Source organism: Globicephala melas, chromosome 13 (genome assembly GCF_963455315.2).
Source record: "Globicephala melas chromosome 13, mGloMel1.2, whole genome shotgun sequence".
Lineage (NCBI taxonomy): Eukaryota > Metazoa > Chordata > Mammalia > Artiodactyla > Delphinidae > Globicephala > Globicephala melas.
Window position 1 is genome coordinate 62060112 of NC_083326.1, and position 15076 is coordinate 62075187.

Here is a 15076-nt window from a genome sequence, read left to right on the forward strand (position 1 = left end):
CTCTGAATAAAATAAAAAGCAAAAGTTGTGTTGATTCTCCTCCTCTCTCCTCTTGCTCCTCACTCTTCCTCTTTCTTTTTCCCTCCTTACCTCTCTGCTTTCCCCAGAATCAATCAACCAGAGTTCTCATTTGCCAGCAACAGGACTCCACGCCGCACTCAACACAGCGGGGATTTGTTGGTGCATGTTCTCGATGGCGGAGCCAGAACTAGGCTTGGACACAGACAGGGGGCCTGGGCACAGGGAACACAGCTGGGGCCCAGCAGACCTGCCCCTTCTGTGATGAACTGGACATCCAGTTGTGTCCACTTCCTTAAACCCGCATGTAAGCCCCATGGGAGCATCTGATTTGCCTCACCTGGGGTAAGTGTCGCCCCCATGGTGAATGGGGTGGGAAGGGAAGATCTCCAGCAGCAGGCATGATGAAAGAATATCCAAAAAGGAGATGGGGCTGCCGGTAGGAAGGCACACAGATGGCCACTAAAAACGTAATTTCATCAAGGTTCTGCTTAGAAAAAAGCAACCAAAAATTGAAGATGAACATAACTTAAGACCCAGAAATCCCATTCTAAATGTCTATATACTGCGTGTCTAAACACTAAGAAGTCTCCCACCTGTGTGCAAAGAGACATTAACAAGGATGTTGATTGTAGTAATGGAGTAAGAGTGGAAAAAAATGGCAACTCTTAAATGTCATCAAGAAGAATGTGATCTATTCACGTAGTGAAATACTATTACCAGTTAAATGAACTAAAACGATGTGTCAACTTGAATTTTTTTTTTTTTTGCGTACATGGGCCTCTCACTGTTGTGGCCTCTCCCAGACGCATAGGCTCAGGGGCCATGGCTCACGGGCCTAGCCGCTCCGCGGCATGTGGGATCTTCCCGGACCAGGGCACGAACCCATGTCCCCTGCATCGGCAGGCGGACTCTCAACCACTGCGCCACCAGGGAAGCCCAACTTGAATAAATTTTGACGCGTAAATGAGTGAAAAGGTCAAATGTACACTATGATAGCATTTATATAAAGTTTAGAAACATACAAAGCCATATAAGCATGTATATAGTTTCAGAATATGTTTATATGCAGCATAGGTATAAAAACCTGGATGGAGAGGAATGGACCGATGTCCAGAGACAGTTCTCTGACTTTCTACATGTCAGCACATCTTGCAGGCGAGGCCCTGCCTGCCTTGTGTTCTGCACTATCTTTAGAAGGATGTTCATGTAGGTAACAGACTTGCCAGACAGAGATGTGTCTCCTTCAGCTCCTCTCCTGTAACACAGCCCACTGTGCTGGCAGGTGCCATCTGGCCCTCTTGGCATGGCCCTGTGAGAATTGGGGCTCAGAATATCGGTGCAAAAATGCTAATACTGCTATTGCTGTGGGCAATGAATGGTCCCTTGTCTCTGACCCTGGAGTCGCATGCCTTCTGCCAGCATCCAAGAAACTGTAACAGGCGATAGTATCAGCTTACAAATGGGGTAAAATTTCAGATTCTTCATAACTGTTGACAATTACCTTCAGGCTAAGAGTTGTCTCTAGGAAGGGAGGAAGGGGCCTGGAATAAGAGGGGTCAAAGGGAGGTTGTACATTTCATTTCTCAAGAAAAAGCTCTGAAACAAACATGGCCATGTGATAGTATATATGCCCTTATTATATTCTCTATATTTTTTGGTATGTCTGAAATATTAAATTAAAAAGTGAACTTACATTTTAAAAATCCCAGAGAAATGAGTTTTTTTAAACAATAATGAGTTTTCTTTCTTAAACCTGTAATCTATAGATTGGATCTCCTTTCTTTTTTCCTTCGTATTACTTTTCATCATGTTCATCTCTGTGTTTTTTCTCTACTTTCTAAAAATTTTGCTTCAATTTTCTTGTTGAGATGAAATTTACATAAGATTAGCCATTTTAAAGGGAACAATTTAGTGGCATTTGGCACATTCACAATGTTGTGCAACCATTACCTCTATCTAGTTCCAAACTATTTTCATCTTTCCAGAAGAAAACACTACTTACTAAGCAGTTACTCTTCTCCCCTTCCCTCAGCTCCTGGAAACTACCAATATGCTTTCTGTTTCCATGAATTTAACTACTTTGGATACGTTTTAAAACAGCATCATGCAATATGTGACCTTTTGTGTCAGGCTTTTTCCATTTAACATAATGTTTTCAAGGTTTAGTCACGTTGTGGGTTTGAATTTCTGTCTGGGGTCATTTGCTTTTAGTCTGAAGAAATTCTTTTATTATTTCTTGTAAGGTGGGTCAGCTGCAACAAATTCTCTCAGTTTTTGTTTATCTGGAAATGTCCTATTTCATCATCAGTTCTGAAGGATAGCTTTGCTGGACATAGAATTCTTGGTTGACAGTTTTCCTTTTGAGCCCTTTGACTATGTTATCTCACTCCCTCTGGCCTCCATTGTTTCTGCTGATAAGTTAGCTGTCGATCTCATTGGGGCTCCCTTGTAAGTGAAGAGTCGCTTTTCTCTGGCTGCTTTCAATATTTTCTCCTTGTTTTTGACTTTCAGCATTCTTGCTATAATGTGTCAGTTTGTGGATCTCTTTGAGCTTATCCTACTTGGAGTTTGTTGAGTTTCCTGGGTGTTCAGTGTTTTTTTTTTAATACATTTGGAAATTTTCAGCTCTTTATTTCTTCACATATTTTCCACTCTTTCTGATACTCCCATTATGCATAAGTGGTTTGCTTAATGCTGTCCCATATTCTTCTTAGGCTCTGTTCATTTTTCCTCATTTTTTTTCCTCTCCATTCTTCAGATTACTAATCTCTATCAACCTACTTTCAAGTTTGCTAATTCTCTGTTTTACCAGCTCAAATCTACTGTTAAGCCCCTCCAGTGAAAGTTTCATCTCAGTTATTGTACTTTTCAACTCTAGAATTTCCATTTGTTTGCTTTTTTTAATATATAATTTCTATCTGTTTATTGGTATTTTCTATTTGATATGACAATGGCATCATACCCTTCTTTACTTCTTTTTTTAATTAATTTATTTACTTTTGGTTGTGTTGGGTCTTCGTTGCTGTACACGGCCTTTCTCTAGTTGCGGCGAGTGGGGCTACTCTTTGTTGCAGTGCATGGGCTTCTCATTGTGGTAGCTTCTCTTGTTGCGGAGCATGGGGTCTAGGCACGCGGGCTTCAGGAGCTGTGGCACGCGGGCTCAGTAGTTGTGGTTCACAGGCTCTAGAGCACAGGCTCAGTAGTTGTGACACATGGGCTTAGTTGCTCCGCAGCATGTGGGATCTTCCCGGACCAGGGCTTGAACCCGTGTCCCCTGCATCGGCAGGCGGACTCTCAACCACTGTGCCACCAGGGAAGCCCCTGCTTTCATTTTTAATCTCTTTCCACATCCAGTGCAACACGTCCTCAGGACCGTGTGAGGGAACATCTTTATGGTCCTACTGTGCTGACTCTTCTAGAAGCCCCCAAATGTCAATGCCCCCATTAGGCTGCCCGGGGGCCTCATCCTCCTTTTGCATCACTCTCCAGATCCCATCCTGCTGCCCTACACGAAGTTGTTGTGGACACATCAAGGCTTTGAATTGGTTTCTGTCAAAAAGGCTTGCCCGCAGAGTTCAGAGAAATGAAATCTTCACTTTGTTAAAGGCCACTGGGTCTCCTGGGCCAGCAGCTCGAGCCCCTCGCCCTCCTCTAAGCTGAGCAGCTTTGGGGCTGCACTCTGGATGCGGGGGGAGCGGCGGTGAGGTCCCAGCATCGCCCTGGGGCTCCTCTCACGCCCTACATCCGATCAGAAGGACCTTGGAGTGGCATAGTGAGTCCTCGGGCATCCGTTGTAGCTCGTGCTTCCCGCCCAGTGTCCACCAGCTGTGTCTGAGCTCCAGCCTCCCTGCCTGGGCCTCTCACAGTGACCTGGCCCGGCTATTTGTCGGCCCCTCTCCTGGTGGCTCTCAAACACTCGGCCGCATTCCCCGGGCCCCGGCCCCGGCCCCGCCCAGCAGCCTTAGCCCGGACGGTGCCGGTTCCTGGGCACCTGGGTCAGCTGACAGCAAACCAACCTCTGTGTTGGGATGAGTGTGTGAAGAGTACAACACAAGGCGGGTGAGGACAGGGGTGAGGGTGCCAGGGGAACAGGAGAGGGGACTGGGCAAGAGCAGCCTGGCTCCGGAGCCAGAGACCAGAGTGCCGGGCTGGGGGCAGGATTTTGGGTTGGGTCCCAGGAGATGGGAGCCCCCGGAGCTCCTGGTATGGCCTGGTCAGGCTGCCCATGGGGACTGAGCACAGAGAGGAGGGGGGAGGTTCGGGGCTGCTGGTGGGAGAGTTGGTGGCTTGGACGAGGGAGATGGGGGTTGCTGCTGAGGAGCACTCGGATTCTGGATGTAGCCACCTGAGTTTCCATCCAAACTAAGTCCACAATCCAGCCAGGGGAAACTTTTAAAACTCAGAAAAATAAAACCTGAATCATTGCACATCACTCCCTCGTTTAAAACTGGGCAGGAGACTGGGGTGTGGGGAACCCCACCCACAGGGCAGCAGCAGTCAGCTCTGGCCCTGCCGCCGCTGGGAATGAAAGGTTGAGGAGCTAGGTCTTCGCATTTCTCCGGAGAAGCAGAAATTTGAAATCTTTAGGTGAAATCTTCCTACTTTTACCCTTTAAAATAATGGAGGTCAAATGACCATGTTTTGAGGATTTGACTTCTGCTCATAGGAGGTAGTCACGAAGTTTGCTGGATGGAAAAACTGATACTCCTACAGCTTAGGTATCTTTATTATTATTGTTGGTCTTCAGACTTTCCCCCTTGACACAGCGGAGGGAAAATATATGGCAGTGGTGGTGGTTATGAGGGGAGGGGTGACGGGGAGGGAGGTGGGGACGACCCCAGGGTGGGGGATGCTTCAGATCCTCTGCCATGGGCTCCTTGCTCCGTCTGCAGTCGCCGGGCCCTGTCCATGCCTGACTCTAGGAGGTGAGGATGGGGAAGGGGTGGTGGTGAGGGCAAATGACTCTGGAGGGACTGGACTTGCAGCCCGGGCTCTAAAATGATGGGCTCAGAAGATGTTCCTGCTCCTGGCCCCGATCTGGAATCAGACACTGCTCGTTGTGAATGACCAATACTGAAGCATCCACAGTGGTTTCAGCAGCAAGTTATTTTATTGGTTTTAACTGCTTTTTCTTCCAATAACATTATGCTACGTGTGTGTGTGAGGGGAAAGTGATACCCCAGCGTTGGAGACGCCAGGATGGGCAGCCACTATGGACGGCTGTCTTCCAGCCGTGGTGTGGCAGAAGGACCGGGGCCCAGCTCCCCGGACATGGTGGTCATGTGATTTGACACATCATTTAATATACGTGAGATCCAAGGTTTGCTTTAAGGATGAAATAAGTATGTAACTTCTGGTCGGGGTGCCTCTGTGCTCAACAGAGGGCATCGGCACAGAATTATTTTAACATAATGGACCTATTTCTTCCTCTTGTACAACAAAGACTCTTACCAGAATTCCCAAATTCTACTTTGATTTCGCACTGATACTTTGATATACTGTAAATAATATGCTGTCAGCCATTGAAATATGAACCTCTCAGCCTACAATTCACCCTGTCCTGAGTATTTATAGGACTAAGATGAATTTTAGGACTGCTTCAGAAGGGCAGCTGCTCATGCCCAGTGATTACGGGAACGTGAGGAAGTTTGCCGAAGAACCTTTCCAATCAGTTTACTGACACCTGAAAGGTCAGAAGGAGAGATTAATTTATTTTTGTTTCCTGTTAATCAGTCTCCTTGGATTAAACTTTGCAGTCATTTAAAACCTTTCATTATGGTTTTAATTTACATTTCCCTAATGAGAGAGTACCTTTTCACGTGTTTACTGGCTATTTCATACCTTCTTTTGTAAAGTACCTTTCAAATAGTTTGACTGTTTTGGGGGGACACCTTTCCTTAAAGAAGCTAGATTGGGGGTTATGTTCTCCACAAACAGTTGATCTCTGGCTGAGACGGGGAGATACCCTGGCCCACGATTCTGTGTCGGTCAGGGTTGGATCACAAAAGCAGAACATTTGTAAGTGACACGGAGTCGGTACTTACTACAGGCAGTAGTGGTAGTGAGCAGCGCACGGAAGGGCACTGAATCAGGGCCTGGCAGGACTGGCGGGTGGGCAGGAAAACTGGCTGTGAAGGGGGGGCAGGGATAGACGGGCACTCACAGCACCACTTGGGCCCACAGAGCAAACAAACCCTGTCTGTCTTTTGTCCCTCCAGCCTAAAGGACACAGGCGACTGGCAGAAGGTGCTGGCGTCCTTCACCACGAGCTGTGAACGCACCCCTGACCCAAGACAAGGGGACGAGGGGACACAGGGAGAGCAGGTCAGGGGTGTGCGGGCTGCTTGGTGCCTGGCGCCCTGCGTTCCTGGCAGGTCCTGGCCACTGCTCGACCCCTCCTTCCGCATCGCCCACAACTTTCTCTATGGCATCCCTAACCTGCCTTAGAAAAAGACTAAAGAGGACAATTCAGGTAATACAAACTTTAATGTTTTATGAAGTGGACCTTTTAAATTGCAAAATGGGGCAGAAGGCAAGAAGCTCTCACAGGATAAAGAATAGAGAACGAAGAAGAGACAAAGAGGAAGCACGCAATCAGTGGGGGCTGCAGAGCCCGCCTTGTTTGGGGTGAGGAGGCCCAGAGCTAGTAGTGCATCTGGGGACGGCTGGCTGGATGCCCTGCATTTCTGGTCAAACGAGTGCTTGTAGGACATGAAAGTCATCTACGTTTCGGTGTGCTGACAGGTCACCCCAGGCATGAGTGTCTCCATCTTCGGCCTAGAAATTTATTTCAACACTTGCAACCCCAAGGAAGGGAATTCCGGGGAGCACGGACCCCTGTGGCTAAGTTGACCCAGTACAAAGTCACCGGAGAGCCTGTCCTTGCTGGCAAGGATGAGAAAGGGTGAAGGAAGCTGATAGTTACTGAGGACATTTTGGGCCAGGTTCTGTGCTGAACACTGAACTCACTGACCATTTGTACCCCGCTGACTGACCGTGTGTCAGAAAGCAGTGTGCTAGGGTGGGGGCTGCAGCAGCCACCTTCTACCCAGCTGCTGGTCACTGCAACGGAGAGCAGGCCCCAAACTCAGCAAGGGACCAGCCAGCCCTGAGGGGCTCTGCTGGACATGGGGGAAGTGGACGGGGGTCACCACGGCACCAGAGGAGGCAGAAGCTGTGAACTGTTGTGGCTTTAACAGACCAAGGAAACTTCACTACACTTTACTATCTGCAGGTGGTTTGAAAATAACGTTCATCGCTCAGGAGTTGTTCCATCATTTTTGATAACTGATGCGTAGCAGCCACACCTAAGTGCATCTGGATGGACAGTCTTTGAGGTGATTGTTTACATCTTTTACTTGCCGTATTCTTCCTTTTCCTATACCCGCTCCCCTTCAAAGAGAGAGAACAGATGTTTTTTGTTTGGCCCAAGGAGAGTATTGCAGCAAGGCTGAAAGCAGAAGTCGCCTGCAAAATATTTTCCTTTCTGTCTTTGGTGATTTAAAATCTACACTCATAGAGGGGGGAGTGAGGTTTGTGGGTCCTGGAGCAGTGGGGGCAGCCAGATCCCAGAGCGGGTATTTGCATGGAGATGCGGACATGGCCAACCTCACAGCAGATCAGGTGAGGAGGGAATTGTTATCTACAGTTTACAGATTGGACACTGAGACAGTTTGATGGTGCAGACAGCACAACAAAATGTGCCCGTGACACGGCTGAGACACACGGGACAGAGGCCTCCCTCCTGGAGCTGAGCTCATCCGTGTCCCGTCCCGTGTATTTATCTGGATGGGGTTTCGCTTCCCCAGCAGAATTATCCTCAATGCAGGCATCTCTCACTCCTTCTCCATTTCTTATTAATTTAAAAGGTACAGCGAGTAGGGTGGATCTTTTTTGGATAGCTTGAGTCCCATCCAAATGTTATACATGAGATCCAAATAACCGAATTATATTCTCCGATTCACATTTATCTTGCGGTTGGTTGGGGCCCTCAGAATCTTTTTTCAACATTTGCTCATGGTTACCCTTGTATTTTTGTCTCCTTGGATGACTGACCTTCTTCTGTAGACTAAGTACAGTCGGGATTTAATGGACACCAGGTAAACTGCAGTGGATTTATACTGAGAAAGAATGTTTCTCACATCCCACTCCTTGAAACCATTTTCAGTTGATTTCCACCCAGTTTAGTGATATTTTACCTCAATATTATTTCTTGTCCATCACAATACGAGGCTCCATTCATTTCCCCGATCTCTCTGGGGCCCTTCCTAAGCAGCAGGTGCAGTTCTGGCCGCCACGGACACATGTGCTCCACTCTTCGGAGCAGAAGCAAGTGCTGCTCTCCTGGTCTCTGCCTGGGCCCTTAGCATGAACACAAGAGGTTACTAACGGTCAGGTGAGCTGGCGGATTTTACAGAGAGCAAACGTGCATCCAGACGCCTCTGGCTCTGCCACTGCTGTGGCGAGTGTGTGTGTGTGTGCAGGGCTGTGGGAGGGGGCAGCTGAAATGCAGAACAAATATGAGGACAGCGTTCCTCCCATAGCTGTTTTCCAGAAATAGAAACAGAGACCTGCACTTTCTAGTTATAAATTAGGGAAGACAGCAAGAAATGGGAATGCAGAATGAATTAAGATTCATCATAAATGGTAAAGCTGAGGCTAAGATGTAAAATTCGGGTCTCAATTTAAGAGGGTTAAATCGTACGCAAGGAAATGATGCCCAAGTGAAATAGAAGAACGAATTGTTTCCTGTTCTTGGAAAAAACATTTTCTCCACTGTCCATGGGCAGTTTCAGGTTTAGAAGGAAAACGCCATTTCTCTGTTGACCTCAAGAGGGCAAGAAAACAGTTTCTCCAACCCCATAGCTGCTGTTAGTTGGCACATTAAATATAGGCTAGCAAGTAGATGCTTGTCAAGATTCAGATTACCTGTATTAAGCACTGATTAGCTCACTTCTCATTTAAAGAAGTTTTCCGTGGAGGCCAGATTCAAAGCTGTCCCACTGCTGTAGACACTCCTCATTTGCCTGGGGCCTGGGACTCCCTGGGAGCTGGGCTGAGCTGAGCAGGAGGGATGTCAGCGCGGCTGTAGGTGGCAGTATGGTTCAGCTCCCGCACTGTGCATAGCCAGTTCGGGATTTTGTGGTCTGGAGACAAGTTAATCTTTCACAGCCTCAACTTTCTCATCTGTGTAATGGGGAAGACTAGCTGCCACAGTTGTCCTGAGGATTGAATTAGATAATCTCCGTAAAATTCCTAGCACAGGGCCTGGCACAATAAATGGTAGTTAATATTGTATCACCTATGAGCACTGATCAAATCCTACACAGCAGTTACCATCATAGCTGAGGACAGCTGAGGACTGTTTAAAGGAAGTTGAATTAAGCTAACATTTCACTAACTAAAATGTTACTGATAAGTTAATGTAGATTTCGAAAGATTCTTTTCTCTGATATTATGGAAGCATGAGCTGGTCAACTTTTGGCGGGGAGGTGGAGACATTGAAAATTAGCTGCTTTAATTAGCTGCCCTTCTGTTATACCAGGCCTGAAACCCCAGACTGGTATATTTTGATATGTCTGCTGGGGGGTTAATTTTGGCAATTAATTTGTCTAATTTTGGTGGCTGTAATAAAGCTGGGTTAAAATGCCCGTATGCTGTGGCAGTAACCAAACCCCTATCAAACACAGTCAGGTTGGCCAGTGTGAATGCTAGTACTTCTGGAAGACAACATGTATACTGTCCGCACTCAAGTGGAGTTTAAGTCCCAAAGGCCTTCCTAGGAGAGATGTAGGTCCTCCAAGGAGAAAGGGTCGCAGTGGTAAGAATCCACCTGAACTCCCCATCTGGGAAGGGGCTGACTAGGTGGGGATAGAAGGATTCATCCGTCCCACTAAAGGCCCTGCAGCCCTACTGTGCATCTCAGCTAGTGCCAGAAGGCCGGCTGCCCGCGGCGCAACCCCCCCGCCCCCGCCGCCGTCGTCTCCCGGCTCCGGGATGGAGTTCCCCGTCCGGCCGGCGGTGGGCGCACGCCCAGCGAGGCCGAGCCGAGCCGCGTGCGCAGCCGGGGGTCCCGCGGCCCGGGCGCCCGCTCGCCCAGCTCGGTGCCCGCGGCCCGCGGAGGTAAGCGCGGCCCGCGCGGGGTCCGGCCAGCCCACTCCGCCCCCGCCCGGCCGCCGCCGGTCCAGCTTGGAGGGGGATGGGGAGAGCGGAGAGGCCGGCGGACAGCGAGGCAGACGGCGCGGAGGCGGAGGCGGCACCCGCGGCACCGTCTCCCGCTTCCCTGCTCGGCGCAGCGGGCCGGCCGGCCGGCCGGGCCGGGAATCTCCTGCGAACCGGGGAGGAGCTGCCGCCGCCAGGCCGGCTGAGCGTCCGGGGAGCGTGGAAGGGGGCGGGGAACGCGGGGAGCCGGGGCCGATCCCGGCCCTTAAAGCAGCCCCCCCGCGCCCCGCGCGCCGGCAGCCTCACTACAGAGCCGCGGCCGCAGGTGAGTGCCGACCCAGAGCTCCGGCGTCCGGCCAAGTTCGGTGCCGCGCGGACCGGGGGCGCGAGCGGCAGGACTGGGCGCCGGAACTGGACGTCCGCGAGCCAAGCCGTCGGCGGGCCGCCCCCCACCCCCGCGAGTCCCGGCGGCGTCGCGGTGGGCACGGCGGCGCCCGGGGCGCTCCCGGGGGCGGGCGCAGGAGGGCGGTCCCCACCGCACAGTCTGCTTCCCGGTGCCCCGCACGGTTGTGCGCCACCGCGGCGGGGGACGGCGTCTGCGGGCAGGTTGTGCGGGCATTGCCAGAGTTTGCGGGGAGGGAGGCGCAGAGCGGCGGGACCCTGGACCCCGCGTCCCGGGCACCCCGCGTCCCGGGCACCCCGCGCGCTGAGCAGGGCGCGGGCCGCAGGGGCTCCAGCGGCGGCTGGGAAGCAGCTTGTCCCGGCGCCGCTGGCCCTCAGGCTGAGCCCCGAGCCCGCAGGAAGCGGGCGTGGGCAGAATTTCTGTGACCCTCACGGCGGAATAAACAGGAAGCGACGAGCACCCAGCCCAGCCGCCCTGCCTTTGTTGTGCGGTCTGCGGGGCGCAGCGCAGAGGACGCCTCCCGGGACCCCCGCCGGCCCCCCGGGGGCTAGGCGCGCCCCGTAAGTGCGTCGCCCGAGACCTGGGCTCGGTGCTGGGCAGCTCGCCGCGCTGGCCCCGAGGGCAAATCCTTGGTTTTAAACTTTTTTTTTTTTTTTAACTGGTAAAGGAGGAGGCTTCCGATTAGGCGGAGGTTTCTGGAGGACGACGGGGACCGCGGCGGGGTGGGTGGCACCTGGAGAAGGCGGGTAGGTCGGGCCGCTTCCCGGGTGAGCGCGGGCGGGTTGGCACAGCGGGAAACTCGTAGCGAGCTGGGACCCAGACGCAGGAGTGATTACTGAGTGCTGGTGGACACATAAACTAGCGTAATTTTTGTTTTCCCCAGAGACTCTTTTAATTAACTAAAATTGGATAATCCTGATTTGCTTCTTTTCTCTTTCTCTGTGTTCCATCTACTCCCTTCTCCTTCTCCTTTCTAATTTTTTTTTGGCAACTTCGCATTCCTGGACCCTTCGCTTGTAGTTCAGTGCTGCTTTCTAAATGTTAGTTATGATGGTGGTAATATTTTTGGATGACCTACTGTGTGTAGGTGTTGTGGGATGAGGTGAGGTAAGCTGCACCGTGTTGATTCCAGAGCTGCTGTTAGTAGGCTTCTTGCAGTGGAGGTGGGTGGCGATGGTGAGCCACCCTGGCTCTTGGAAATATGTGGTCCTGTGGCTGGCATGGAGGTTGGTGCAGCCCTGGGGGCTAGACCAGGAAGATTCCTTTTAAAATGGTCCTTCCGCCTGTTTGGCTAGCTAAGAGGGTGTTCTCCTAGTCTGTCTCCCCTGAAGCTGCAGGACAGTGTGAGTTACAGGACAGGTCCTGGAGGATCTGCATTGAGAAACTGCCATTGCATCCAGTCAGGTCTGCATTTGCATAGGAGTGTTTAGTCTTACCAGGACTTATATTGCTTCTACTGTCACCTGTACATTTGCCCTTGTACTCTGCACTGTTCTCTTGAACATGTTCTTTATGTTCAGTGAAGGGTCATGTCAAATTTGAGTCATTGTACAAAGATCTGATTATTATCCATGTACATGTATTGAATTATAATAGTTGGTTTCCTATCCTGGGATGCTCTTTGATGGCTCTTGCAAAGAAGTGCTTTTTAAAACATGGGGGTATATTCCTCATTATCTTTGAGAGCTTAATTCTTTTAAGAGCTTCACTTTGCTATTGACATTGAGCACACTGTTAGGAATTAGGGCTGAGACTGTAAGTGCCAGTAAGGGATTTGCTGCAATGGACTTGTAGCTGCCTTCCTCCCTTATTTTAAAAGCCCCCTCTAATTTCTTAACATTCTGCTGTTACCCTCGAAAGAGTCTTGGCTGTGGTTCTAGTTTGTGGAGGCTTGTATTTACGATGGAGAAGGCTTTTCCCAGCAGGTATTAGGGCTGTCTCTAGAATCCTCTCTGGGGCCCTTTGCATGACCACAGTCCTGCAGAGGAACCCAGCCAGTGCCAGCTGCTTATTAAGGGATTTTGTGCCCATTTGTTGGCGTATTGTTTGAGTCAAAGTCTCCTGCCCCCACTTGCCAGAGTATATAGACAAATATTTATTCCCCCCCCCCCCCCCCAATGCTGACAGTGCTCTAAGAATAGTTTTCTTGCCTGGCGCTGGGAGCAGGACCCGCCCGCCTGCAGAGGTGTTTACAGTTTGGGCCTGGGCTGCAGTGTGGGTTGACTTAGCAGCCTGGCATAGCGGCCCGCATCTCCTGGGACGTGCTTGGCTTTTCCTCAGGGCTGTTGGAGGGTTGCCTCCCAGCCTGACAGGAGCATAGGGAGGTGACGGTGACTTAGTGCCCTGGGTGCGGTTCCCGGCCTGTGGTCCAGCAGAAACCCCTAAGCTTGTCCAGATCCCTGTGCAGTCACCCCCATGGTCTGGGCAGGAGGTCATGGCTTTTTGTCATCACGTAATACCAACCACTCAGCGCTCAGGGCAGGGACACTGGCAACTGTGACTGTTCAGATCTTCCTGGCGGCCCTTTGCAAGTTTATTCCTATCTTTCTTCTGTGTCTGGGCTTATGGCGTCTCTGTGATGTGTCTGTTCTTTTGGGTGAGAGTTAATAGAGAAGGAAGAAAGAAATGAAAAGATCATTCCATGTTAACCTGGAAAATTTTTAGAAACGTTTGACGTACTTCATATAGATTTGTGGCTATTCAATGTAAACGGTGTGGAATGCTACGGGGTCCCCAGTGCCCTCTCTCCCTGCTTCCACCCCCTCCTTTTTTAGGTCACAGAACACTCTCCTGGAAGCCAGTATTTTCTCATGTCAAAGTGACTTTCTGCCTACATGGGATTTGTTAGCTTAGAGTTACACCGTGACCTATACCATGGGTGTGATGGAAAGTGAATCTTCAGTTTTTAAATAGCAATGTATAGCTTCTGACTCCATCTGAAAATTTAGGCCACAAGACCTGCCATGTATTAGGGAGATTTTTTGGTGGCGTTATTAGCTTTATTTTTAGGCAGCTAGGGGACACAGGTGAGCACCTGTACTATTAATTGCTGTAGAAATATTGGGTTCGTATTTCCCATTAATACTGTTTTTCTCTCTATCATAGGAGGACTTGAAAATAATGTTTGTGTTGTCTCCTATCCATGTGATTTGAGTATGGATTGCTTTTCTTTGAATTTCCACTAAAAATGGTACTTTGGCCTTTTAAGCTGTTTTTGTAAGGACTTTTCTTTCCACCAGGCTTGTTTTCCAGATAGGTCTTGGAAATTACGAAGAACATAGCTATAATTTCTCCCTTGATTGGCAGCAGAGCGCTTTCCCGGACAAAAATAAGGCTGCTCTGTGCCAAATGGTTGACTTTTCTAGAATAAAAACTCTAAAGGGTTTGCAAAGAGTCCTCTGGTTAATATATTGGCATTCCCAGAACCCACTAAAACCCCGGCAGCCTGCCAGACACCACTTAATGAGGACGCAGAGTGTCTGGCTCAAATCCCCACGAGCAGAAGCGGGTGGAGGCTGCTGTCCACACCCTTTATTAATTTTTAATGACCGTACTTTTGTTTTGCAGATTTTGCTCTGCACCCCCTCAAGACCAACAGACACGGGTGCCACCCCTCCCCCACTCATTTACTCATTTCCTTGGCATTGGAAAAGTGTTGAGACTTTCAAGGTTTAGAATCCTGCTGAGGGATCATTTCTGTTTGCATGAGTTCTTTTGTGGTTGGCTTTCTTTTTTTCCCATTCTTTCTCTCCCAGCCCTGCCCCCACCCGCCTTTATTTTGGAAGAGGAAGAGAGAAAAGGAACAGAAAAGGAGATAACTTTTTTTCTTATGATGCTTTATTGTCTGCTGGAAAAAAGAAGCACTTATGAAACTTTAAGTTTGTCAGACAGTTTATATGACAGTGCAAGTTGGTGCTTGCCAAGCTTCAGACAGATTGCTAACGTTACATGACGGGGATAAATAAATTACCGCTGTGAGCGGTGGGCAGGGCCTTGGGCACCCAGGAGCATGCAGGATGTGCAGTACGTGGGTGTGTGGAAGGTCTCTGCGCGCTGCCTGGAATTCTGTGACTTGCTTTGGAAGCGAAAAGGGTGTGTCTCTTGCTTTTATTTTCGCCAGGGCTGCAGGCGGCAGAATCCAGGGAGCAGCTCTGTATTTTTCCCGGCCTGGTGGCCCTGCCTCTCGATGGCCCCTTACCCCCATGTCTCCCCTCCTCTGCATCAGGGGACATGGCACCTCGTCTTCCATCCAGGGTCCAGCTTCCGATGAAACTAAACTTTGGCTGCTGTTCTTTCTGCAGGTGCAGGCATTGAGAACAAATTGTCTGACATAAGTGTGTGAGCTGCCTGGGAGGGGGCTGGGTGACACTCCTTGGGCACAGTGTACTTTCATCCCTGGCGTGTGGATAGTCAGCTGGCAGAGTGACAGGTGTAATGAACTTAATGGTCTTGCTCTAGTTGCTGGCGGACACACTGCTTGTATTACAAAGC

General features: G+C 50.0%; 1 protein-coding gene across 1 annotated transcript in view; it reads left to right on the plus strand.

The window, feature by feature from the left end:
• The first annotated feature begins 10162 nt into the window (after nt 1-10162).
• LDLRAD4 (low density lipoprotein receptor class A domain containing 4) overlaps nt 10163-15076 on the plus strand; it is a 304488-nt gene continuing 299574 nt past the window's right edge. The window contains 1 exon segment of the mRNA XM_030836490.2: nt 10163-10507. The gene's annotated coding sequence lies outside the window, so the exon portion shown is untranslated.